Source organism: Somniosus microcephalus, unplaced genomic scaffold, assembly GCF_052327205.1.
Source record: "Somniosus microcephalus isolate GS21.2 unplaced genomic scaffold, FLI_Smic_1.0 unresolved_chr9, whole genome shotgun sequence".
NCBI lineage: Eukaryota > Metazoa > Chordata > Chondrichthyes > Squaliformes > Somniosidae > Somniosus > Somniosus microcephalus.
The window spans coordinates 9,291,354-9,316,621 of NW_028225187.1; the positions used below are offsets into that span (position 1 = coordinate 9,291,354).

The window sequence follows — 25,268 nt, forward strand, 5'->3', positions numbered from 1 at the left end:
ACAGAATGGGGGAGTACACGTACAAAGCGTGTCACAGCAGTTACTCGTTATTGTTTTATGTGGTTAGTCATTCAACTGGTGGGCCCAACCCTTGAACTCGGGTACCCTCTGACCATGCCAGTCAGAGATTTTAGTTGTTTCATCCTACCCCTCACATTCCTGCTGTTATCTCTTCCCCGTTGTCTGTATAGTTTATAATTTGAGAAAACATATTTTGTCCTTAACTGTCGATTAAGCAGGAAGTCTACAAGGCCGCAGTGATTCATGTACCCTGTGACTGGAGCAATGTTCGTTGTTAATTGTACCCTTATCTGCTGGGAGGGCAAGCCATGTTTAGACAATGGCTCTACTGAGGCTGTGAACACAAACATTCCGAAGATTGATAGGTGAAATGGCGTCTTGCAGTCTGCAAATTTGCTTCAGTCAACTAAAACTACACTATGGGTAAATAGGGGGTTAACATAGTCAAGTACCCAGAATTCATTGGGAACAAGCTGGACCTTTCAGTCCCCACATCCAACCCCCGGAAAGGGCCCTTAAAGCGGGGCTGGCGGGTGTGCTCTCTAAGCTACCATAGTGTGCTAAGCTGGTGGGTTTATAGTATGTCAGAAATGCATATACGTTTCCCCAGATCAAACAGCACGAATGATCAATGTTTTCCTTTAACCCCCACCCCCCATTTATTCTATACTTCCCCCTCCCCCCAAGCCTTTGGCTATTCCAGGTAGGCCGCACATTTGTTGCATATGGTCTGGTGTGAACCCTGTCGGGGTGGCCATCCGTTGAGGCACCAGATATGCATCAGATGAGTAAAGCAAATATTTAGGCAATCCCTGATTCATTATACGATTGCTTCATTATTCATACACATGATTTTTCCAACTTGTTAAAGTCATCATCTGAAATGCTTGGAGTAGGACAGTACAAGCATTAGCAGTTTTAACCACTTGTTTTGCAATGTCTGGTCCTCCTTTAACTCTTGGCCCTCATTCTTATTCTGCTCTTGTAAGATGGCTTTAATGCGGGAACCCTGATCCCGGACATTCTGATCTATGGTAGCCAGAGCATTGGAGTTAACAACCGATGTGCCGGTGTTAAAGACCGTCGCTGCATCATTAACTAAAGGCCTCTTACGTCGCCATACCCGCCGGCTTTTCTGTCTGAATCTGCCTCTGCTACAATCTGCACCTTGTTTCGATACCTGAGTTAGATAGCGCTGGTATAACTATTGAGTTTGTGGTGAACACCAAGCAGGCAGGGCGCTGTTTGAAAGGTTCAGCACCACTGGCACTAATTCATGACGCACGTTATCAGACAATATATCCCCAGTACGGGTGAACACCAGCCAACTCGAAGGTCCCATTGCCAATGGGAGGGGGGGCAGATCAGTGGCTCTCGCTCCGGGGCGGATGGTGTCACGGAAACCACTGGGGGCGGGGGTGTGGGTGGGGGCATCCCAGTAGCAGTCAATCACAGGTGGTAGCCCGGGCTCCTCGTATTGTTCTGTAATCCCGAAAGTTTGACATCTCTCTATGGTGGGCGTATATAAGGGGACCCAACGTCCCGCATTATTCTGGCAGCATATCTGGTCCTTCCTTCCTGTGATTTTACCGGTAGAGAACCCCTTGTGTGTTTTGTGTGGACCAGTGGTCATCTCACAGATAAAGGGGGCTACCAGCCTGTCGACGCAGAACCCCAGCACCGTGGTGGGTGTTGTTTGTTCGCCGAACAGTAACCCTATCATTCCCAAGATAAGCCACCCCATCGTTATCCTATACCACCACCAGGCATACGAAGTCCTGTTCCTTCACCAGTCTCGGCACTAGCTTGTGGTAACTAGCAGGCTCTCTCTCTCTCTCCCTCTGACCCTCTGTCTGTCTCCAGCCCCCTTTCGGTCTGCCCTGCTATTATCCGTGTGTGCAAGGCTGGAGCGAGTTAAGGCTACTTCATACGTGGCGTTGAGGTGGAGGCGGTGGCCTTGTGACAGTCGCTCAATGTAACTTACCTGACTTAACGTAATTTGGTGATGGTTAGCAGTCGTCGGACGGGAATGTGTGAAGACAGGTTGCACTGTCCTCCTTCGGAGGCAGGAGGTCCTATAAACGGGGCTGGATATCCCCTCGCGAAGGTCGTCCAGTCCCGACACCAGTGGTTCCCAAAGAACAGCTGTGTCTCAGAACCGGTCTATCTCATCTGTGCGGGGTAGGGTAAATAAAAGTTTCTGAGTTCTGTTGGGATGTATAACGAGGGGCCCGGTAGTCCTACCACAAAATGGAGATAATCGGAACTCTAGAGTGAAGGGGTGAGTTCCGAGGAAGGTTAGAGTCGTACAGTAGTGAAAGTTCGCAGGATCTCTGGTTAAGTCGAAAAACTGGACCGCCGAAAGTTCGGCATCCCTGGAAGTGGTGACAGTAAAGAGGTCGGGCCCACACATCTGTAAGAAAGAGACAGTTAAAATAGTGACGCGAAGAATCGACAGTCCTTCGAAATCCGGTCCTGATCAAATAAATGGGAGAAAAGATAGGTCAATCAATACTCGTTATTATTTCCTTTTAATCATAGGGTCCCCAAGAGATGGCGAATCTTGACTACTGCCCGCAATGTCGGGCCGTCCGCTGCCCAAAGGCGTTCCCTGATTGCGGAAACATGTTTAATAGTTATGCCTAAAGTAGGCAAACATCACTGTCACTACCACAGGTGGGAGTAGTCGTCGACGACGGAGTAGGCATATTGGCTGTCTGTATAGATATTGTGTGGAGATGCCGCTGTTGGACTGGGGTGGACAAATGTAAGAAGACACACAACAGCAGGTTATAGTCAAACAGTTTTATATGAAACCACAAGCTTTCGGAGCGCTGCTCCTTCGTCAGGTGAAGACATCACCTGACGAAGGAGCAGCGCTCTGAAAGCTTGTGATTTCAAATAAAACTGTTGGACTATAACCTGGTGTTGTGTGACTTCTTACATGTGTATAGATATTGGCGGTTGTTCCTTCTGTCAATTGAAGGGCTCTAGTGAGGGTGGTGATTTCTGCTAGCTGGGCTCCTCCCATCCCCAGGGCCCCTTGGGCGAGGGTCTGTCCCGACGGACCTACTACTGCCCATCCGGTGACCCGTCGGCCGTCGTGGTAATAACTGGACCCATCCACGTACATCTCTAGGCAGACCTCGGCTATGGGTTTGGTTAGGAGGGGTCGCTGACTATCGAGATGTAAAACAGTGGTGCAGTCATGGGTGTCCCTTCGTCGATTAGGAAGGATGCTGGGTTCGCTCGAGGGTCGGTTACCACCTCGATCCGAACCCCCATACCCAATAAACAAGCCTCCCATCTCTCACGGCTCAGGTTGGAAATAGTTTTCAGACTGCCTGCAAGAAGTTTCACGAGGCTGTGGCAGGTATGAAGGATTACCTTCCCGGGACCTACCATAGACTCTATTGCTTCTACCGCCCAGGCAGGACAATCAGTGGCCGCTAGGCACGGCGCCTGTCCCATCATGGAGGATGGTACCGGGCAGGAGCACTATCCTACTGGTCGTATTTGATCGTTCCGGGATTGTCCCATTACCGCACTATACACCTGATTGCCCATCCAATTCCACAGGTGGAATGGTTTAGCTGGGTCCGGGAGACCCAGGGCAAGTGCGTTGGCCAAAGTGATTTGACCATCTCAAAGCTTCGACTGCCTCTGGTGTCCAATTCAGCCTTGCCTCTCCCGGGGGCCCTCTCTTAAGAGGTCGTTTTCAGGGCTTGCCAATTCGGTGAGGTCGGCGACGTAGGTATGGCAACAGTTAAACAATCCCATCACTCTTCACAGGCCAGAGACAGTGACGGGTCACGGCATCTGCATGAATGCTTGAACCATTTCGGGGGTCAGTGTCCTAACCTCTGGGGAGATGGTCTGACCAAGGCAGGTAACCGGAGGATGCCCAATTTGAGTTTTGATTGGATTCAGTTTGATACCCCCTAAAACTAATGTCTCCAGGACACACATCAGGGCGTCCAGATAAACTGAGTGCGAGGGCCTGAAGCGGGTCGGCTTGGTCCCTGCCCTTCTTTACCTCCACCCTGCTGGTAACAGTCGGCCTGTTGATGCACTGTCCGCCCGAAATTAGTACACCCATAGGTCATAAAGGTCCGCCTGATGGAGCCAAAAAAGTCGACGAGCCCACTCCCGCATTCCGGCTTCCATGGCCTGGGGTCTGGCTCCCATTCGGACGGTGGTTTGGTAGGGCTTTTTCAATCCCTGGAGTAAACTATCTACAAACCGTGGGTCCTCATGTTTAGGGGGAATGCCATTCATCTGGCCCCAGTGTTCATACTGCTCGATTACTCGATCAATGTACACATTGAGGTTTTCTCCGGGACTCTGGCGCAGGGCGGTCAGCCCCATCCAGGTAGCGGTGCCTTTGCATTCTGGACTGAACCCAATTTTTCAAACCAACGAATTGGATCTCATAATCCATCGCCATGGCTGGGACATTAACGCCCCATAAACCATAGAGTGACATTTCACCTCGATAATATATGTTATGTCTTGTATGGACAAATTAATGTGCCGAACATCACTTCGTATTCTTGCCCATACTTCAATGTTAGGATTGTGTCTTTTGAGTTCAGGAATGAGAAGGATGACGCTGGATCTCTCCTGGGGTATAAAAGTCTGTGCCTCGCCCATCGTACCCCACCCACCTATATCTAGGTTTTGAGCTCCTACCGCCTGGTTAACTCGGACGGGGGCCACGGGATTGGATTTTTCGGCCCCAGACTGAGGTGGTAAGGGGGGGGGTAGATATAAGCGTATTTTGGGAGGCACGTGGGTTGGGTGGTCTCGACTCGTTGAAGGACTATGGTCCCCAACGGGGGCCCGGGATTTAAGTTCGACATGTCTCGAGTACCTTTTTGTAGAGCCTCGACAATGTCACCCTAGCTTTTTAATTCGTCTGGATTCTCAGTCTCTGGTGGCTTGAGGTGCAGGAGACTACGGACTTGGACTTTAGCCTACTGCACGGTTCTCAAGAATTATTGTAATGGGGCCGGTCTCCCCCTCTCCTTATCCACGATTATGGGTCCCATCTGATCCTTCCAACAAGCACACAAAACCGCCCTGTAATTGCCCTTTTCGGCGTCCTTTTGTTCCGCCCACCAGTTTATTTGTTCAACTACTGGGCTTGTTTCCTTCCACCCCTTTTTAATCAGCTCACTTTGAAATTTCAAGTTAGCCTCTCAGACCCGTTGAACGGCAGTGACACTGGTGGCCATAGCCAGAACGTCCGGTGAAAGAAGTCTCCCCTCATCACCCATGTGACCCGTATTAATTGTTACATATATTCTTATACTCCATCTTATCCTTTATCGGCACAAACGTATCAACATATACTCGAAATCAGAAATACATACTTATGTCTAATCAATTCCGTCAGTCCGTGGTCTCCATGAGGAACAATTTACTAAGTGGTTAATATAATACTGACTGGCCCATACATGGTTTTAGCCCCACTGGTGAAAGAACGAGTCTGTGTTCCTCCTAGAAGCCTTACTCTGACTTATTTCCTTAGGACACGACCCGGTTCTCGCCTCAGCCTTCAATTCCAGTGCTTTTAACTCCTATGGTCCTTACCTGCAGTATCCCACTTCTGACACCAACTGTTGTCAGTCTCTGTTCTCAGAATTAATTAAAACCCACCCTTGAATCTTAAAGCTATTTCTTACAATCCCGCTCTTTGAGAGGGTTAACATAGTCAAGTAACCAGAATTCTTTGGGAACAAGCTGGGTCTTTCACTAGTTTTGCAACCGAGGCAAATCAAATCCCACCGCTGCCAAATATTGTGGCTTTCATAAATTTCACCAACAGCAGTACACCGTGAAGGCAGGGCGGTTTGTTCCGTATTATGATAGTTTCTTCATGGAGCTCCATGCTAACCTTTCCTTTTCAGTTGTTATTGAGAGGCAGATACGATTTGCAGAATTTCCACTGGTCCATAATTGTCCTGAACCTCGCACCGAGCACTGTAATCATCGTCACCCAACCAACTGAATTCAGACCGTTCACTCACTCTTCTCCACACCTGCTGCCTCTCACTTATTCAGATATCCACCACTTTTACATTTTTGTTTCTTACATTTTTTACAATCTATCGACCGCAAACCCCCTGTGCAGCCATTCTGGACCCACCATCTCTCCGCCGTTTCACTGGTCCCCCTACCAAACCTGTCGGTTAAAAAGCAGCTCCCATCTGCTCCTGTGCTCCAATCCGATTAATATTACACCAATATGTTTTTCAATCTAACCTATCCAGAAAGTGAAAGTTACGTTAAGGCAAGGATAAGAGAAGATCCCTTCTGTATAAGCAGGTGTTGAGCTGGGCTCTGTGTTCAGGATTTGGGTCAGATGTGTTATTAATTCCATTAGTCTGAGAACGTGTGATTAGAGGGCAAATATTTCCTCTTATTCTCTCCTCTTATAATTATGGTAAATTTCAGGCTCAATGCAGCAGGAATAGTTCAAATGAGAGAGCGTTAGAAGGAAGATCAAAATGTGCCGGCTACGCTCAGAATATTACTACCACAATTGGCTAATTTCTCACATATTTCCTTTTGAAAGGATTATCTTTCTTTTTTCTACCGTTGTTTCTTTCTTCTCTCAGTCTCGCACTCTCCACTCTCACTGACTCTCTGCCGCCGGTTCTCCAGATTTTATTTATTGTCCTCTTGCACTGTTTCCCCTCAGGCTCGCACTCTCCGCTCTCACTGACACTCTGCCGCCGGTTCTCCCGCTTTCATTTGTTCTCCTCTTGCACTGTTTCCCCTCAGGCTCGCACTCTCCACTCTCACTGACTCTTTGCCGCCGGTTCTCCCGCTTTCATTTGTTGTCCTCTTGCACTGTTTCCCCTCAGGCTCGCACTCTCCACTCTCACTGACTCTCTGCCGCCGGTTCTCCAGACTTTATTTGTTGTCCTCTTGCACTGTTTCCCCTCAGGCCCACATGCTTTTTTCAGACTTGTATTGCCGTAGCGCATTTCTCCACTTCAGGATGACCCACAGCACTTTACAATCAATGAAGTATTTTGAATTGCAGTTACTGTTACAATGTTGGAAACGCCGCAGCCAATTTGCACACAGCATCTCCCACAAGCAGCAATGAGATAATGATCAGCTCATCTGTTTTATTTTTTCTTTTGATTTAGGGATAAATTATCAATTAAATCGTTGAGCTCCAACAGACATCTATTTATTAGTGTTGCCCTGTGAACACGTTGCTTCTTCTGATCTAATGTTTTGCATCAGAAAAGAGTTTTCCGTCTACCAAGTTTAATCCTTTTGATTTCCCCTTTTATTAACAAGACAAAGACACATTTCAAGCATTAGTTACTGGTTTCAGAACCAAAACAAATCAGCGTGGTAGCGTGGCCAACCGCTCTAAGGCGTTGGGTTCAACCCCCACCACTGCCCGATATTACTGCTGTCATAAATTTCGCTACTTCACCCACAGCAGTGAACCTTGCACGCAGAGTGGCTTGTTTGTATTATGTCACTCCTTCACCATTTTCTTCATGGATGCCGATGGACTGTGGTAGCGTGGCCGAGCGGTCAAAGGTGCTGGATTTGTTCTCCAGTTTCGCCGGGAGCATGCGTTCGAATCCAACCGCTGTCACATGTTGCAGCATTCATAAATTGCTTCGTGTGCAGGCAGGCTGGTTTTGTTCACTATTAAGTCACCTTTACCTTCAGTTATTATTGACAGGCAGATACGATTTGCAGAATTTCCTCTGGTTCATAATTGGCCTGAAACCAGCACCGAACACTTCAAACACCGCCACCCAACCAACTGAATGCAGACCGTTCACTCACTCGTCTCCACACCTGCTGCCTCTCACTTATTCAGATATACACCACGTTTACATTTGTGTTTCTTCCATTTCTTGCAATCTGTCGACCACGCCCCCCATTGTTGTCACTCTCGCACCCTCCATCTCTCCGTCGTTTCCCCGTTCGCCCTTCCAAACTTGCCGTTTCAACAGCCCCTCCCATTTGCTTCTGTGCTCCAATCCGATTAATATAACACGAAGATGTTTTTTCAAGCTAACCTATCCAGACAGTGAATGTGACATTGAGACATGGTTAAGAAATGATACATTCTGCAATTTTAAAAAAACTTGGCGTGGATCTGGACTCTGTGTTCAGGATGTGAGTCACATGTGTTTTTCATGCCATTAGTCTGAGGAACTTGTGATTAGGAGGGCAAATATTCCCTATTGTTCTCTGCTCTTATAATAATGGTGAATTTCAGGCTGAATGCGGCAGGTATTTTTATCGCACTTTATGCTTTACTTACAGCAACTTCCTTCTTGCAATAAACAGAAGAAACTGCAACTCAACTTTCAAATCAGCTTATTCGCACCAACATAAGCTGCAAATCCTGCAAACTAGCAACAGCCTTGGTCTTCCCCTTTCTCTCAACGCATTCCGGCAGCGCCGCCTTTCCAGCACCAGATTGTGCTCTTGGCCTTTACACAACAGGGAATACCTTCACACAAGACGGAACACCGTTACACAACACGGAGAACCTTTACACAACAGAAACACATTACTCAATATTGGACATCTTTACAAAGCAGACAAAATCTCTAAACAACAGGGAAAACCTTTACACAACAGAGAACATCTTTACACAACAGGGAACAACTTTGTATAACAGGGAACATCTTTACACAACCGGGAACAACTTTATATAACAGGGAACATCATTACACAACAGGGAATTTCTTTACACAGCAGAAAGGACCTTCATCAATCCTTTAAGTAACGTTCCCCAATCCATCCTAGCCAACTCGCGCCTCAGACCATCGTAGTCTCCTTTATTTAAATTCAGGACCCTAGTCTCTAAGTCAACTACTTCACTCTCCATCTTAATGAAGAATTCTATCATAAAATGATCGCTCCTCCACAAGGGGCCGCGCACAATAAGATTGCTAATTAATCCTTTCTCATTACTTAATACCCAGTCTAAGATGGCCTGATCTCTAGTTGGTTCCTCGACATATTGGTCCTGGAAACCACCCCGTATACACTCTTGGAATTCCTCCTCCAAAGTATTGTCACTAATTTGGTTAGCCCAGAGAACATCTACCAGAAACGCTGTTTACGGAGGTCACTGACCACCATCAAAGACCCGATCCACCCCAGCCACAGTCTGCTCGCCGCCCTGCCATCTGGGAGGCGCTAGAGATGCATTTGCACCCAAACGACCAGATTTAGGAACAGCTTCTTTCCCAGGGCTGTCATCCTACTGAATTCCACAAATAAACTCTAAAGCCTGCACATCTGCCAATGCACTTTATTTTGTTTATGTTAATGTATTACAAGCCAAATGAATGTTGAATGTTTAAATGTCTTAATCTAAATGTACACTCTCGGGAACCGCAAGCCTACATTTCGTTGTACTGCACTTGTGCACTAACAATGACAATAAAGTTGATTATTATTATTAATAAAGTCACCCATGATAACTGCTGTGCCCTTATTGCACACGTCTCTGATTTCCCATTTAATGCCATCCCCATTCTCTGCATTGCTGTTTGGGGTTCTGTATGCAACTCCCACTAACGTTTTCTGCCCCTTGGTATTTCTCAGCTCTACCCATACAGATTCCACATCATCAGAGCCAATATCCTTCCTTACTATTGTGTTAATCTCCTCTTTAACCAGCAATGCTGCCCCACCTCCTTTTCCTTTTTGCCTGTCCTTCATGAATATTGAATACCCTGGATGTTGAATTCCCAGCCTTGGTCACCCTGCAGCCACGTCTCCGTAATCCCAATTATATCATATCCGTTTACATCTATTTGCACAGCTAATTCACCCACCTTATTACGAATGTTCCTCGCATTAAGACAGAAAGCCTTGAGGCTTGTTTTTTAACTCTCAGTCCTTTTTGAATTCTTTTTTACTGTATCCCTGTTTGATTTACACTTTTGATTTCGCTGCCTTACACTTTTGCTTTTCTCCTTCCTGTCTTTTGCTTCTATGCTTGCTTCCCATTCCTCTGTCTCCCTGCACAGGTTCCCAACCTCCTGCCATTTTAGTTTAAACCCTCCCCAACAGCACTAGAAAACACTCCCCCTAGAACTTCGATCCCAGTCCTGCCCAGGTGCAATCCATCCAGTTTGTCCTGGTCCCACCTCACCCAGAACCGGTTCCAATGCCCCAGGAATTTGAATCCCTCCCCCTTGCATATTCCTCTAGCCATGTATTCATCTGAAATATCCTTCTATTTCTACTGTGACTAGCACGTGGCACTGGTAGCAATCCTGAGATTACTACTTTTGAGGGTCTACTTTTTAATTTACCTCCTAACTCCCTATATTCAGCTTTTAGGGCCTCATCCCATTTTTTTTACCTATATTGTTGGTCCTTATATTCACCTCGACAATTGGCTGTTCTTCCTCCCCTTCCAGAATGCCCTGCAGCCGCTCTGAGATATACTTGACCCTTGCACCAGGGAGGCAACATACCATCCTGGAGTCTCGTTTGCGGCCGCAGAAACGCCTATCTATTCCCCTTACAATAGATTCCCCTATCACTATAGCTCTCCCGTTCTTTTTCCTCCCGTCCTGTGCAGCAGAACCTCACCCATGGTGCCAGGAAGTTGGCTACTGCTGCTCACTTTATTCCCATTAAACTGACTCTACATTTATTTCAGGGGTAACTGGCCCGACAGTTTTTGGGGAATTTTCGGAAGTTCCCTCCCCGAGTGGGGCCTCACACACAGGGGGCGGTTTATGGGGAATTCCCAGTTTCACTGCCCCAAGTTTACCCAGGAGCCGCCCGCTGTGTGCGAGGCCCCACCGCTGGCTGGTGTGTGTACTCCGGTTAGATTGGAACCTTTTCACCAGCAGGTGTAAGATCCTGAATTTCAATCTTTACACAATGTTCAGGACTGTGAATAATTGTAAATATTTACAGCTGAACGAATTCCCGATTCCCCATTATTCCCAATCCAGGAAACTACCCCCTCGACAGGACACACCCTGCAACGGTATTGGAGTAAATATCGAACTGTTAGTGATTTAAACTCGGATTTCTCTCCTGTTTCTCGTTGAAATGTTGGATGTGGAAAAAATTTTAAATCAATTTTATCTTTACTGCCGGATTATATTTTATGTTTATATTCTGCTGTCCAGCCTTATTAAATATCATTTATTGTAATTAAATTATCAGACTCTCAGTGACCTGTATCTGCTGATCCGATAAAGACTGTAAAATCCCTACTTGTTCACAAGGATCCAGTTTAGATTCTCCAGTCCTTAGGGAATTACTGACCAATCCTCTTATTATTGGTCATATTTGTGTTGAATCTGCTTCTCTTTGGCTTAACTGAACTGTTTGTTTCCCTTCATTACGGAGCAACAACACAATCCCTGACTGTTCCACAATTCACCCAACAGTTAGAGACAAATAAACAGTTACCTCAAAACCCAGCATTTGTGCAGTACGGGTCCCAGCCACTGGAGTCCTTCACACTGAATGGAGCATCTATCTAGATCGAGTTCTTTTATTGTATCACAGAGTCCAATGACATGAGACAGGACCGCACAGTCAATCGGGGTAAATGTCAATCCACGAAATGTAAGTGATTCCACAGATCCCACTGTGGTCCGAGCCAGTGCTTTATTCTGAGACTCAAACAGGTAGTGGAATGTGTGCAGGAGGTTCCTTTTACCAGTTTCACTCTCTGTGTCTCCAATCTGTCCTTCAACCTTCTCCTTCACCCAGTCAATCGCTCGGTAGGTTGTTTGATGAAGAAATCGACCCAGAAACTCCTCCAGGGGCCGAGCTGCCTGTGGGGAGGAGAGACCAGCAAAAAAACGGAGAAATATCTCAAAGCGCCCATCTGCCTTGCTGTGGGCTTCCCTGAGGAGTTTCAGGATGTCCCCGGGATCTGGAGTCAGGAATTGTGCGAGTGCGGCTACAAACTCTTGGATGGTGAGGTGCGGGAATGTGTACACCACACTCTGGACAGAATCATCTCTCTCCAGAAGTTCCATCATGAATCCAGACAGGAACTGGGAAGGTTGCAGATTGTACTTGATCAAATCTCCATTTCCAAACACAATCTTCTTCTCGGAGACTCCTGTGAAGGTCATCTCACCAAGCTTCAGTAACACATCACGGGGGCTTTCAGACTCTCGGCCATGGTTTTTCAGACTGTTGTAAATATATTAGGAATATAGTTGGGTGATGGTCTTGGGAACTTGCTGCTGATTCCTGTCTCTTTGTGTAAAGAAGGGGCCCAGTGACAGGCCGAGGATCCAGCAGTAGGAAGGGTTGTAGCACATGGTGTACAGGATCTCGTTCTCCTCCACATGTTTGAAAACAACTGCTGCCACCGTCTGATCTTCAAAAAATTTGTTGAAATATTTCTTCCGCTCTTCACCAACAAATCCCAGGATTTCAGCCCAGACACTGATCTCAGCCTTTTCCAATAAATGTAATTCAGTAGGGCGGCTGGTCACTAGCACTGAACATCCTGGGAGCAGCTTGTGCTGTATTAAACTGTACACAATGTCAGGCACTTTACATCGGCATTCGGGATCTGTGCACCTGTGCTGAGGTTCTTTATTTCTCCAATTGTCAGCAAAATCGATACTGTCCTTGAATTCATCCAAACCATCGAATATAAACAGCAATCCCTCTGGGTTCTTCCAGAGCTCTCCCAGAATATTCCTCAAGTAAGGATAGAAAATGAGTATCAGGTTCCTCAGGTTTATTCTGCAGTTAATAGCATTCAAATCGCGAAATTCAAAACTGAAAACAAATTGAAAGTGTGGGTATATTTTCCCAGTGGCCCAGTCATGAACAATCTTTTGTACCATTGTTGTTTTTCTAATCCCTGGGACTCCGCGCACTGCCCCTGAACTCCCAGATTTGGATTTTCTATGGGAAAAACTGCTGTGGAACAATTGATCAGTTCGGATTTTTTCCAGCACTCCCCGGAGATGTTGCTTTCTCCACTCTTCATGGTCTCGGCCTCTTGCCAGCAGTTCATGTTCTCCAAGTGTCCTATCTCAAACAGCAGAAATGACCGTAAGCTCAACATATCGATCAACCAGCTGGAAAATCTTAACCTTCTCCTTTATTAGGATAGTTTTCACTCTCAGTGTTTCAGTTTGTACCCGGAGTGTTTCCTTGTGTTTCTGTTGAACATCTTCAATGAGAACAAACTTAAAGTGGTTCTCAATGTTAGTTGTATTGACATAAAGTTAACTTCTCAATAACATTTCATTATTCAGTAAAATGTTGCAAGATTTAATTCACAGCTGCAATAGAGGTGGGTGTTGAAATTAAAACTCAGTTAATGGAAACCTCGTTTGAAAGCGAACAATGGCCGAGATCAGTTTCGAATCCTCACTTGATTCTAATATTCACTGAACATGCAGGTTACAATGATATGTCTTATACATCTGATGGTTAATACTTTCCGGCCTGCCCTTTACTATTGACATCTCCTTATGGCTGGAGAAGAACTTGGAGTGGGAGGGGGTGGATCCAGTTGTCATGGTCCATGTAGGAACCAAAGACAGAGGTATAACTAGGAAAGAGGTCCTACTGAGGAAGTTTGAGGAGCTAGGATCCAAATTAATATACAGAACCTCAAAGGTAATGATCTCTGGATTGGTACCTGAGCCCCGCGCAAATTGGCATAGGGACAAACAGAATAGAGGTTTAACTGTGTGGCTCAACGAGTGGTGTGGGAGGAAGGGCTTTCAATTTATGGGGCACTGGCACGAGTACTGGGGAAAGAGGGAGCTGTTCCTTTGGGATGGGCTCCACGGGGCTGGGACCAGTGCCCTGGCGAACCGAATAACTGGGGCAATAGACAGGGCATTAAACTAATGAAGGGTTGGGGGTGGGAGGCTTCAGGAAAGAGTAAATTTAAAAGCAGTGAGAGAAATTTCAAGGCTCTAGAGCAGAGTAGAGTTTTGGGTAAAAATAAGCAGAGTGGGCCAGGATGGGAGAGAGAGGCTAACAAAGGTAATAAGGCATCAGTGACTAAGGTGACATCAGGGAAAAATAGAAATAAGATAAAGCTAATGGCATTACATCTGAATGCGTGAAGCATTCACAACAAAATAGATGAATTAATACTGCAGACAGAAATTAACAGGTTTCATCTAATAGCCATAACGGAGACCTGGTTGCAAAGTGGCCAAGGTAGGGAACTAAATATATCAGGATACTTAACTTTTAGAAGAGTTAAGCAAAATGGAAAAGGAGGAGGCTTAATCCGGATAATAAACAATGGGATAAAGGCAGTAGAGAGAAAGGATCTTACCTCTGAAAATCAAGAAGTAGAGTCAGTTTGGGTGGAGCTAAGAAACAGCAAGGGGCTGAAAACATTGGTGGGAGTTGTGTATAGGCCCCCAAACAGTAGTTGTAACGTAGGGCAGAATATAAATCATGAACTTAGAGGAGAATGTAACAAGGGCAATACAATAATCTTGGGGTACTTTAATCTACATATAGATTGAACAAACCAAATTTGCAGTAATACTGTGGAGGACGAATTCACGGAATGAGTGCAAGTTAGGTTTGTAGATCAGTATGTTGAGGAACCAACTAGGGAATAGGCTAGTTTAGATCTAGTATTGTGCAATAAGACAGGATTAATGAATAACCTTGTAGTAAAGGGGCCTTTAGGGAAGAGTGACCATAATATGATAGAATTTTATGTAGAGTTTAAAGGTGATTTAGTTAAATCTGAAACTAGGGTCTTAAAACTAAACAAAGCAAACTACGTAGGTATGAGGGGCGAGTTGGCTAAGAAAGATTGGGAAATTAAATACAAGCTATGATGGTAGACAAGCACTGGCGAGCATTTAAAGAATTAATACATAATTTACAACAAATATACATTCCTTTAAAAGGCACAAAAGCTCCACAGGAAAAGTGTTCCTACTGTGGCTAACAAGAGAAGTTAAAGATAGTATTAGATCAAAGGAAGATGCTTATATTGTTGTCAAGAGTAGTAAGCCTGAGTTTGTGAGTATTTTAGAATTCAGCAAAGGAGGAACAGAAATTGAAAATGAAAGGGAAAATAGAATGAGAGTAAACTAGCGAGAGACATAAAAACAGACTGTAAAATCTGCTATAGTTATGTAAAAAGATAAAGATTCGTGAAAGTAAATGTGGGTCTATTACAAGCTGAGACAGGAGAAATTTTAACGGGAAATAAGGAAATGGCAGATAAATTAAACAAATACTTAGTGTCTATCTTCACGGAAGAAAAATGCAAAAAACTTCCCGGAAATAGTGGAGAACCAAGGGTCCAGCGAGAATGAGGAACTGAAAGAAATTAGTACACGTCCACAATCCCTTATCCGTAATTCCGAAATTCGAAAAGCTCTGAAGACTGAAAGTTTTTTTGTGGAGCGTCACTCGTGTGCACGACATGACCCGAGTGGTGCCAAACATGACCCGATGCGGTCGATGCTCGACCCACGCAAGAGTGAGGCATCAGTTGTGTCTCAATGCTGCTACCAGTCACACGTGCATCTGCTGCTCTCTGATATTTTTTGTTATTGTGATTTTGAGTGTAATTTACAATGCTGATGAAACAGCTCTGTCCTGGCGCTACGTTCCTAGAATAACATTAACAACGGCTGATGAGAGTGCACCAGCAGGTTTAAAGGACGCTAAGGACAGGTTGACTTTTCTTGGGTGTGCCAATGCTGCAGGCACACACATTAAAGATGTTAGTGATTGGAAAAAGCCAACATGAGGTGTTTGAAAGGTGTACGCAATTTACTTGTGTATTATTATGCGAGCAAGAAAGCATGGGTAACCAGAGAAATATTTTCTGACTGGTTCAATAAACTGTACTAGAGTATTTATGGTCTATATTTATCCCACTATTTAATTTACCAAATTATTACTGTACAAATAAATTACTATTTATAGTCTTTATTTATCCCACTCAGTGAATATTCATAAGGTTCGCTGCAGAAATATTAATGTGTTTGCTTACGGGGTGCTGCCCAGATCCCCGCTAGGGTGTTACCGTAAAACCATTCTGAAATCCGAAAAATTCCGAATTCCGAAACACATCTGGCTCCAAGGGTTTCGTATAAGGGATTGTGGACCTGTATTAGTTAAAAAAAAGTACTGGACTGAAAGCCGATAAATCCCTTGGACCTGATGGCCTTCATCCTAGGGTTTTGAAAGAGTTGGCTATAGAGATAGTGGATGCACTGGATGACATTTTCCCAAATTCCCTTGATTCTAGAACAGTCCCCGTGGATTGGAAGGTAGCAAATGTAACCCCACTATTTACAAAAGGAGGGAGAGAGAAAATGAGGAACTTCAGACCAGTTATCCTGACATCAGTCGTAGGGAAAATGATAGAATCTATTATTAAGGAAGTGGTAACAGGGCAATTAGAAAATAATAATAGGATTGGGCAGAGTGAACATGGTTTATGAAAGGGAAATCGTGTTTGACGAACCTGTTAGAGATTTTTGAGGTTGTAACTAGCAGAATAAATAAGGGGGAACCAGTGGATGTAGTGTATTTGGATTTTCAGAAGGCATTCGATAAGGTGCCACACAAGAGGTTATTAAACCTCAGTCATTAGGACTCATGGGACTGGGGGTTAATGTACTAGCATGGATTGAGGATTGGTTAACGGACAGAAGAGAGTAGGAATAAACAGGTCATTTTCTGGTCGGCAGGCTGTAACTAGTTGGGTACTGCAAGAATCACTGCTTTGGCCTCAGTTATTCACTATATCAATGATTTGGATGCAGATACCAAATGTACTTTATCTAAGTTTGCTGATGATTCAATGCTGAGTGGGAATGTAAGTTGAGGAGGTTGCAAGAAGGCTTCAAGGGGATGTAGACAGGCTAAGTGCATGGGGAAGAACATGGCACATGGAATAAAATGTGGAGAGATGTGAATTTGTCCAATTTGGTAGGAAAAATAGAAAAGCAGAATTTTTTGAAATGGTGAGAGATTGGGAAATGTTGGTGTTCAGAGGGACCTGGGTGTCCTTGTACACAAATAACAAAGTTAACATGCAGGTACAGCAAGCAATTAGGAAATCAACTGGTATGTTGGCCTTTATTACAAGAGGATTTGAGTACAAGAGTAAAGACATCTTACTGCAGTTCTATAGGGCTGTGGTGAGACCACAGCTGGAGTATTTTGTACAGATTTGGTCTCCTTACCTAAGGAAAGATATACTTGCCATAGAGAGAGTGAAACAAAGGTTCTCCAGCCTGGTTCCTGGGATGGGGGGACTTTTCTATGAGGGGAGATTGAGTAGACTAGGCCTATATTCTCTACAGTTCAGAAGAGTGAGAGGTGATCTCATTGAAACATACAAAATTCTTACAGGGCTTGACAGGGTAGATGCAGGGAGGATGTTTCTCCTGGCTGGGGAGTCTAGAACCAGGGGTCACAGTCTCAGAATAAGAGGTCGGCCATTTAGGACTGAGATGAGGAGACACTTGTTCACTCAGAGGGTGGTGAATCTTTGGAATTCTCTACCCCAGTGGGCGGTGGAGGCTCAGTCGTTGAGTATATTCAAGACAGAGATCGATAGATTTTTGAATATTAAGGGAATAAAGGAATATGGGGCTCGTGCAGGAAAGTGGAGATGAGGTAGAAGATCAACCATGATCTCACTGAATGGCGGAGCAGGCTTGAAGGGCCAAATGGCCTCCTCCTGCTCTTATTTCTTATGTTCATTACAAATCCACACATGATCCAGGTTACAAGGCAGTAGACTTCTAGTGGATCAATCATTCACTCAGTCAGTGGTGCTTACAATCTTCAGAAATGGGAAATAGGACATTGGATATCTGTGGAAGAGGGACAGACAGTGAATGGTCTGAACCCCACTAATATTTTATCAGACCTTGGGCACGTTATTTATGATATTGTGTACATTGGGTGATGGACAGACTGGGAAGGGAAGTAAGTTCCAATCGGTGGACTATTTGAATTGAACTGAGATTCCAACCCCATATCCTCTCCATCACCAACACCGCCCACTTCCACCTCCATAATATTGGCTGTCTCCGCCCTTGCCTCAGCTCATCTGCTGCTGAAACCCACACCATTGTCTTCATTACCACCAGATGAACAACTCCAACCCTCTCCTGCTCAGCCTCCCTATTCCAAAGCGTTCTTGGTCGGCCTCCCACCTTGCACGCTCCAGAAACTTGGTCATCCAAAACTTTGCTGCCCCTAACCTAACTTGCCCCAAGTCCCGTTCACCCCTCACCCCATTCCTCGCTGACCTACATCAGCTCCGCGTCCGGCAATGCCTCGTTTTAAAAATAATAATTTTTGCATTCCGATCCCTCCATGACCTCACCCTCCCTATCCCTCTGGCTTCCTCCAGCCCTACAACCCGAGATCGCTGCACTCCTCCAATTCTGGCCCCTTCAGCGTCCCAAATTTTCATCATTCCATCATTGCCAGTCTTTTTTCTGCTTCCTCGGCCCTAAGTTCTGGAATTCACTCTTTAATCCTCTCCGATCCTGAACAGAAATCCACTGTTCTTATATCAGGACTCGTACATGTTATCTGTGGTATTGTGGGCACTGAGCGAGCGACAGACTGTGAAAGCTCGGGAGGTAATTTGCTTTTGCTTCAGGACTCAGGTTATCTGGTGTATTAACTCCACCTCCACAATCACCTGATCACTGGTGAAGGTTAGTGTCATTCTGAAGGTACAGAGGGGAATGAGAAAGATTATTCAAGGTATTAGGAGTTTAGATTGAGGGGGTTAGTTGTGCTTTGTTTGGGCAAGAGACTTCTGTACTGAAACGTTTTAATGGAATTCCCAACATCAGTGCAGGAAACAGGCTCACATTTACAAAATAATTAGTAACTGAGAAAATTGAAAGTCAGAAGTAGGAAGGGAAACCAAGGTAACTTTTTTACCCAAAGGGTAATAGAGCGGGGGAACAGTTATCAGGGAAGGAGACTAAAGGGGCGGTGTCAGTGGGGTACGGGGACAAGTAATTGCGATTCTGTGGATACACAGAAAAGGGCTAGTTGGGTTGATCTTTATAATAGGGAAACGCTCATTTGGGACAAATGGCCATTTGCTGTCCCTAATCATTACATAGGATATACGGCACAGAAACAGGCCATTCGGCCCAACCAGTCCATGCTGGCGTTTATGCTCCACTCGAGCCTCCTCCCGTCTTTCCTCATCTAAATCTATCAGCATAACCAGGTTTTTTTATGTGCCTTCACAGTGTATCAGGATCCTGCCAGGTGTGTATTGGGTTTCACGGTGTATCAGGATCCTGCCAGGTGTGTATGGGGTTTCACAGTGTATCAGTATCCTGCCAGGTGTTTATGGGGTTTCACAGTGTATCAGTATCCTGCCAGGTGTGTATGGGGTTTCACAGTGTATCAGGATCCTGCCAGGTGTGTGTGGGGTTTCACAGTGTACCAGGATCCTGCCAGGTGTGTATGGGGTTTCACAGTGTATCAGGATCCTGCCAGTGTGTATGGGGTTTCACAGTGTATCAGGATCCTGCCAGTGCGTTTATGGGGTTTCACAGTGTATCAGGATCCTGCCAGGTGTGTATGGGGTTTCACAGTGTATCAGGATTCTGCCAGGTGTGTATGGGGTTTTACACTTTATCAGGATCCTGCCAGTGTGTATGGGGTTTCACAGTGTATCAGGATTCTGCCAGGTGTGTATGGGTTTTCACAGTGTATCACGATCCTGCCAGGTGTGTATGGGGTTTCACAGTGTATCAGGATCCTGCCAGGTGTGTATGGAGTTTCACGGTGTATCAGGATCCTGCCAGGTGTGTATGGGGTTTCGCAGTGTATCAGGATCGTGCCAGGTGTGTATGCGGTTTCACAGTGTATCAGGATCCTGCCTTGTGTGTATGGGGTTTCACAGTGTTTCAGGATCCTGCCAGGTATGTTTGGGGTTTCACAGTGTATCAGGATCCTGCCAGGTGTGTATGGGGTTTCACAGTGTATCAGGATCCTGCCAGGTGTGTATGGGGTTTCACAGTGTATCAGGATCCTGCCAGGTGTGTATGGGGTTTCACAGTGTATCAGGATCCTGCCAGGTGTGTATGGGGTTTCACAGTGTATCAGGATCCTGCCAGGTGTGTATGGGGTTTCACAGTTTATCAGGATCCTGCCAGGTGTGTATGGGGTTTCACAGTGTATCTGGATCCTGCCAGGTGTGTATGGGGTTTCACAGTGTATCAGGATCCTGCCAGGTGTGTGTGGGCTTTCACAGAATATCAGGATCCTACCAGGTGTAGGCAATGTGCAGTTGGATTAACTGGAGCATGCAAGACCTGCAAGTTTAATAATTCAAAAATCGGCATTTTGTAAATTGAATCGATGCAGAACTATTGTGGATTAATCACGCATCCAAACAATATTCAATACTATTTCCTTAGCCTCTGAAATATAGAAACATAGAAGATAGGAGCAGGAGTCTGTTACTCGGCCCCTTGAGCCTGCTCCGCCATTCAATGAGATCATGGCTTATCATCCAAATTCAGTACCCTGTCCCTGCTTTCTCCCCATATCCCTTGACCCCTTTAGCCTTAAGAAATATATCCAACTCCTTCTCGAATATATTTAATGAATTGGCCTCTACTGCCTTCTGTGGTCGAGAATTCCACAGATTCACCACTCTCTGGGTGAAGAAATTCCTCCTCATTTCTGTCCTAAATGGCCTACCCCTTATCCTTAGACTGTGACCCCTGGTTCTGGACTCCCCGGCCATCGGGAACATCCTTCCTGCATCTAGTCTGTCTAGTCCTGTTAGAATTTTATAAGTTTCAATGAGATTCCCTCTCATTCTTCTAAGCTCCAGCGAGTATAAGCCCAATCGAACCAATCTCTCCTCATACGTCATTCCTGCCATCCCAGGTATCAGCCTGGTGCATCTTCGCTGCACTGCCTCCATGGCAAGAACACCCTTCCTCAGATAAGGCGACCAAAACTGCACACAATATTCAAGATGTGGTCTCACCAAGGTCCTGTACAACTGCAGCAAGACATCCTTGTTCCTGTACTCAAACCCTCTCGCTACGAAGGCCAACATACCATTTGGCTTCTTAACCGCCTGCTGCACCTGCATGCTTACCTTCAGCGACTGGTGCACAAGGACACCCAGGTCTCATTGCACTTCCCCTTCTCCCAACCTATTGACATTCAGATAATAATCTGCCTTCCTGTTTTTGACACCAAAGTGGATAACCTCGCATTTATCCACATTATATTGCATCTGCCATGCCTCTGCCCAATCACCCAACCTGTCCAAATGATACTGGAGTTTCTCGGCATCCTCCTCACAGCACACACGCCCACCCAGCTTTGTGTCATCTGCAAACTTGGAGATATTACTACTAGTTCCCTCGTCTAGATCATTAATATATCGTGAATTCTCATTCACAGATTCTGACAATCTTTAAACAATCGTCTCGAGTCAAATATTTGGATAGTGAGATAAACAGCCTGAAATCTCCATTTCATCACTTACCTTTCAGGTGACTGGGTACTTCGGATAAACCTCGTGCGATGTTCATGCAATCAAATGGTTCAGAACCTGTTTAAGTAAATTAGCGTTCATGCAATCAGATCTGTGTAATATTATAGTAAATCCTGTTTGAACCTGAATTTCTATTCAGTGTGTTTTTACCGTACCATGTTCCTGTATTTCTTTCAGTATTTTGTCCAGCTTTGATACCCCATGGCGTATTTTCACAAAGGATTCCCACATCACCATTCGGGCCTGAGAGCATTTCTCCATCACCAGATTTAGGAGAAGTTTGGAACTGTCTGCCTGGTTTCCCTTCTCCACGAGCTCAGTGACTTTCTATAAAGAACAATAATGAATATATTGAGGAGCTGAGTGAAATATAAACACCGAGAATGAGAAGGAAAGGATCTGCTCAGTGATGGGATCTCCCAGTTGTTGAGCACAGGAAGCAGTCACTGTGCCGGGTTCTGATCCATTCTGAACATGGGCTGAATATTCTGTAAACATCTTGATTCAGTCATTAACGGCAAAGAAATTTGATGATTTATAGTTCTCGGTGAGTGAGGAATTACAGAATCTGCAGCAGTTTTAATGTGATTATTTGTCTCTGTCCTTCAATATCCAACATGACATCAGATTACTGACTGACAATGTGATAGACTCATTTCTCACATTTTTTCCTGCTGCCATTCTTTGTGATTTCCCGAGAAATAAAAAAGCAGCGAGTCAGAACTCTAGTGGCAGGGAAGGAAGGAATCTGAAGTGAGAGAAACAGCTAGAAAACTGCCTGAGAAATTACACTGACTAATCGAAACAATCACTGTTAGTGAAGGGCCGGAGAATCGACCAATAAAAATAATGATGAAAAATCTAATCACCTTTTCCCCTCGGTAATTGAAATGTCCGACACCCGTTATTTTACACATCCGCTGCCGCAATGAAATCTCGGTAACCGGGAACAGATATCTAGCAATGGGTTTGGTGTAATCAGGACTTTCATCATCAAAACTTACATTTATATAACACCTTTAATGCAAGAAAGAAAGCATCAATAGGCATTTCACAGAGGTGCAATCAGACAATGGACACAGAGATGATGAGACGTCGAGAACGATAGCCTATGTGTTATGTTACTGGACGGGTAATGATATAGAGAGGGCGAGGTGTGGAGAACGATAGCGTGTTGGTTATGTTACTGGAAGATTAATGATATAGAGAGGGCGAGGCGTGGAGAACGATAGCCTGTTAGTTATGTTACTGGACGGGTAATGATATAGAGAGGGCGAGGTGTGGAGAACGATAGCCTATGTGTTATGTTACTGGACGGGTAATGATATAGAGTGGGCGAGGTGTGGAGAACGACAGCGTGTTGGTTATGTTACTGGACGAGTAATCCAGAGATAACTGTTCAAATCCCATCGTGATTGTTTCATGAATTTGAATTCAAATTCGAATTTGAAACATTTCGAAATAAAAAGCTGGTATTAGTAAAGATTGTTGTAAAACCCAATGCCCTTTACGCCTGGCCTATACGTGACTCCAGTCCTTCACCAATGTGGTGGCCTCTGAAATGGCCTAGAAAGCCTCTCGAAAGAAGGATACAGAAGAATAAAACTGGGCGGACCGTTCGGCTTTGGCATTGGATTCGGACACAGCGAAGGAACACCCAGCCCAGTCAACACTGAAAAGCCCTCCTCACTAACACCTGGGGATTGGAGCCAAAGTACGGAGAAGTGGACCACACATTAGTCAAGCAACTGTGTGACGTAGTGATACATTTAAAATCATATTTATTAGCCAACATCCCAGGTACCTCCATCAGCATTCATCGGACAGGACAGACCCACCAGTTTTGTGGCACAGTGATATTCCCTCAGATGCAAGTGCCCTTCGTGTCATTAACATTGACTCCGGAGCCAAGGACGTCTCATGGGTTCCGGTCAAACATTGGCAAGGAAACCTCCTGCTGATTACCACCTACCACCCTCCCTCAGCCGATGAATCAGTACTCCTCCATTATGAACACAACTTGGAGGAAGCACTAAAGGTGACAAAAGGTCCAGAATGTACAGTAGGTGTGAGATTTAGTGCTTAGTTCCCCCACATTTCGATATCAAGAAACAAATGAATGCACTGGGCACAGCAAATGCTAAAGGTCCCGTCAATATTCTGGCTGTGGTGTTGACGATCTGTGCTCTGGAATTAACCACACCTCTAGTAAAGTTGTTCCAGGACATCCACAGCACTGGAATCTGCCCGAGAATGTAGAGAATTGTCCAGGTATGCCCTGTCCACAAAGAGCAGGACAAATCTGCTCTCAATCATCAAAGTGTTGGACGGAGTTATCAACACTGCGATCAAGCAGCACATCATCACAAATAAGCTGCTCACCGAGGCTCAATTTGAGTTCCACCAGGAATAATCGACTCCAAACAAGTACCAAAGAACTGAAATCCAGCTCTGAGGTGATATTGACTGTGATTGACATCAAGGCAGTGTTCGACGTGTGTGGCACCATGGAGTGTGGTTATTGGAGAATCGTCTCAGCAACAGGACATCACTGCAGGAGATCGTCGGGACAGTGTTCGAAGTGTGTGGCACCACGGAGTGTGGTTATTGGAGGAGAATCGTCTCAGCACCAGGACATCACTGCAGGAGAACCTCGGGAAAGTGTTCGACTTGTGTGTCACCATGGAGTGTGGTTATTGGAGAATCGTCTCAGAACCAGGACATCACTGCAGGAGTTCCTCAGGACAGTGTTCGTCGTTTGTGACACCATGGAGTGTGGTTATTGGAGCATCGTCTCAGCACCAGGACATCACTGCAGGAGATCCTCGGGACAGTTTTCGACGTGTGTGACACCACGGAGTGTGGTTATTGGAGAATCATCTCAGCACCAGGATATCACTGCAGGAGTTCCTCGGGACAGTGTTCGACGTGTGTGACACCATGGAGTGTGGTTATTGGAGAACCGTTTTAGCACCAGGACATCACTGCAGGAGATCCTCGGGACAGTGTTCGACATGTGTGACACCATAGAGTGTGGTTATTGGAGATTCATCGCAGCAACAGGACATCACTGCAGCAGATCCTCGGGACAGTGTTCGACATGTGTGACACCATGGAGTGTGGTTATTGGAGAATCTTCTCAGCACCAGGACATCACTGCAGGAGATCCTCGGGAAAGTGTTCGACTTGTGTGTCACCATGGAGTGTGGTTATTGGAGAATCGTCTCAGAACCAGGACATCACTGCAGGAGTTCCTCAGGACAGTGTTCGACGTTTGTGACACCATGGAGTGTGGTTATTGGAGCATCGTCTCAGCACCAGGACATCACTGCAGGAGATCCTCGGGACAGTTTTCGACGTGTGTGACACCACGGAGTGTGATTATTGGAGAATCATCTCAGCACCAGGATATCACTGCAGGAGTTCCTCGGGACAGTGTTCGACGTGTGTGACACCATGGAGTGTGGTTATTGGAGAATCGTCTCAGCACCAGGCCATCACTGCAGGAGCTCCTCGGGACAGTGTTCGACGTGTGTGACACCATGGAGTGTGGTTATTGGAGATTCATCGCAGCAACAGGACATCACTGCAGCAGATCCTCTGGACAGTGTTCGACGTGTGTGACACCATGGAGTGTGGTTATTAGAGAATCGTCTCAGCACCAGGACATCACTGCAGGAGATCCTCGGGACAGTGTTCGACGTGAGTGGCACCATGG

The 25,268-nt window shown here is 45.5% G+C and overlaps 1 pseudogene; it reads right to left on the bottom strand.

Moving 5' to 3' along the window:
- Window positions 1–4,107: 4,107 nt before the first annotated feature.
- Window positions 4,108–21,811, bottom strand: LOC147084597 (NACHT, LRR and PYD domains-containing protein 3-like; annotated as a pseudogene).
- Window positions 21,812–25,268: the final 3,457 nt, after the last annotated feature.